This window comes from Mauremys mutica, chromosome 1 (assembly GCF_020497125.1).
Source record: "Mauremys mutica isolate MM-2020 ecotype Southern chromosome 1, ASM2049712v1, whole genome shotgun sequence".
Taxonomy (NCBI): domain Eukaryota; kingdom Metazoa; phylum Chordata; order Testudines; family Geoemydidae; genus Mauremys; species Mauremys mutica.
The window spans coordinates 306,951,415-306,953,733 of record NC_059072.1 but is presented as its reverse complement, the minus strand read 5'-3'; positions in this window follow the sequence as shown (position 1 = coordinate 306,953,733).

Below are 2,319 nucleotides of genomic sequence, written 5' to 3'. Positions count from 1 at the left end.
GAAGAGTTCATACCCCATAAGCCATTTCAATACTCACAGAAGCCAGTACTGCCAACTGTTCCTAAAAAATCTAGACTGCCATTGGCTGCCTCCTGCATGGTGCACAGTTAGGGTTGCCAACTTTCTAATTGCATAAAATCAAACATCCTTGCCCTGCTCCTGTCCCCCCGGTGACTCCATCACCTCTCCCTCTGTCACTCACACTCCCCCACCCTCATTCACTTTCACTGGGCTGGGGGTTGGGAGGGGATGAGGGCTCTGGCTGAGGGCAAGAGCTCTGGGGTGGGGGCAGAAATGAGGGGTTGGGGTACAGGTTGGGGTGCGGCCTCTGGGAGGGAGTTAGGTTGCAGGAGTGGGCAGGGCCAGCTTTAGGCCGATTCCCGATTATCGGGTCCCGCACCTGCGCTTAAGAGGGCCCCATGCCTTAGGCGTTTTGAAGTTTTGTTTTGTTTTTAACTCATCTGGCACGCGCAGGGGAGTCCGAGTCTTCGGTGGCATTTTGGCAGCTGGGGAGGGGGGGGAGGGAGGGAGTCCGCTCCGGGTCTTTGGCGGTGGGGGGTCCTTCGGTGCCATGGAAGACCCAGAGCGGACCCCCCACCGCCAAAGTGCCGCCAAAGCCCCAGACCGCCGCCAGGTATTTGAATTGGGCCCCTCAGTTCATAAAGCCGGCCCTGGGAGTGGGCTCAGCGCTGGGGCACAGGGTTGGGGTGCAGGAGGGGGTGTGGGCTCTGGGAGGAGTGGTTGCAGGAGTGGGCTCAGGGCTGGGTGCAGGAGGGGGTGTGGGCTGTGGATTCTGGGAGGGAGTTAGAGTGTGGGAGGGGGTTCCAACCTGGGGCAGGGGGTTGGGGTGCAGGAGTTGGTTTGGGCTCTGGGCAGCGCTTACTTCATGTGGCTCCCAGAAGCGGCCGACATGGCTGGCTCCTAGCTCTGCGCGCTGCCCGCCCTGACTGGCGCCACCCTTACAACTCCCATTGGCCGCAGTTCCCAGCCAATGGGAGCTGCGAAGCTGGCACTTGGGGCGGGGGCAGCCCCTGTGCCTAGGAGCCAGAGAGGGGACATGCTGCCCCTTCCAGGAGCTGTGCAGAGCTGGGCAGGCTGGGAGCCTGCCTTAGCCTTGCTGCACCGCCAACTGGACTTTTAGCAGCCTGGTCAGTGGTGCTGTCTGGAAGCGCCAGGGTCCCTTTTCAACCGGGCGATGAACAATAACAGCTGAAGCGATGCAGAAGGACTCTTGCTTGAAGGGAAAGAGGGCAGCTGCTTCCTGGATGCACCACCTTTACCTCTTCCCCCCAAACCACCTGGAAGGGATTTCTGGGGGGCAGGGAAGGAACAGACTGCAGCGCCTGTGCTCTCCCCATGTTTGTATCCCTCTGTGAAATCTCACACATTTGGTTTTCCTCAGCTTATATGCGCAAAGGGCAGAATATAGACTTCTTCAGTGACCTGATTCTGTTCTCACACCTGTGCATCTCCACAGATTTCACTGCTTTTTGACTCTTGAGTTGCACCCATGTGAGCAAGAGCAGCATCAGAACCTGTATTTTCAAAAAAGTTAGTGTAAATGAGACTCCGACTCTAAGTCCCCTTTACACAACTCTGGTATGTAAAGGGTCAGTGTCCTTACATTTACATTCACTTCAAGGCCTCGTTATGTTGCCAAAGTGGTGCAAATGAGCCTTAGTGTGAGAATCAATCTTTTACCAACAGTCTCCCTGACTATACCAATATGTTCATTTAAAAATAAAATTCTCAAACTCTGAAAGATAACGTTGAAAGATATAGGTCTAGGGTACTTGCCTCTTGGTTTGTTCTTTCTGGCTTTTGTTATACAAGTGTATTTTTTAAATTTAAAATTTCATTATACTGGGATTAAATCACACTTCTGCAATCAAGCCAATGCTGCTTCTATGATTTTGCTCTTCCTCATCACAGCTGTGGACTTCACATGCTGAACGAGGGAGGTCACCCCACTTGGTCAGAAAGGATGGAACAGAGGAAAGAATTTTAAGCTCTCCGGTGTGATGTCTAGAATGAAATGGAGAATTTTAACATCTCGGGAGGTGGAAGCGTCAGTGTATAAAATATGCGCGCACACACAGAGCGGAACCTCTAAGTTGTGCCAGCACCCAATGTCATTATGATGTGATAAATGCTTCACTCACACCACAAGATGGCACTAGAGCCAGGTTTTGTGGATGAACAATATTTCACCAATGTAGCTTTATAGTTAGCAAATGAAGAAGTGCATCTATTTCAAAGCATTAATACTGTTCTTAATAAGCCAAAGCCACTTGAAAACACTTCAGTACTTATCTTTAG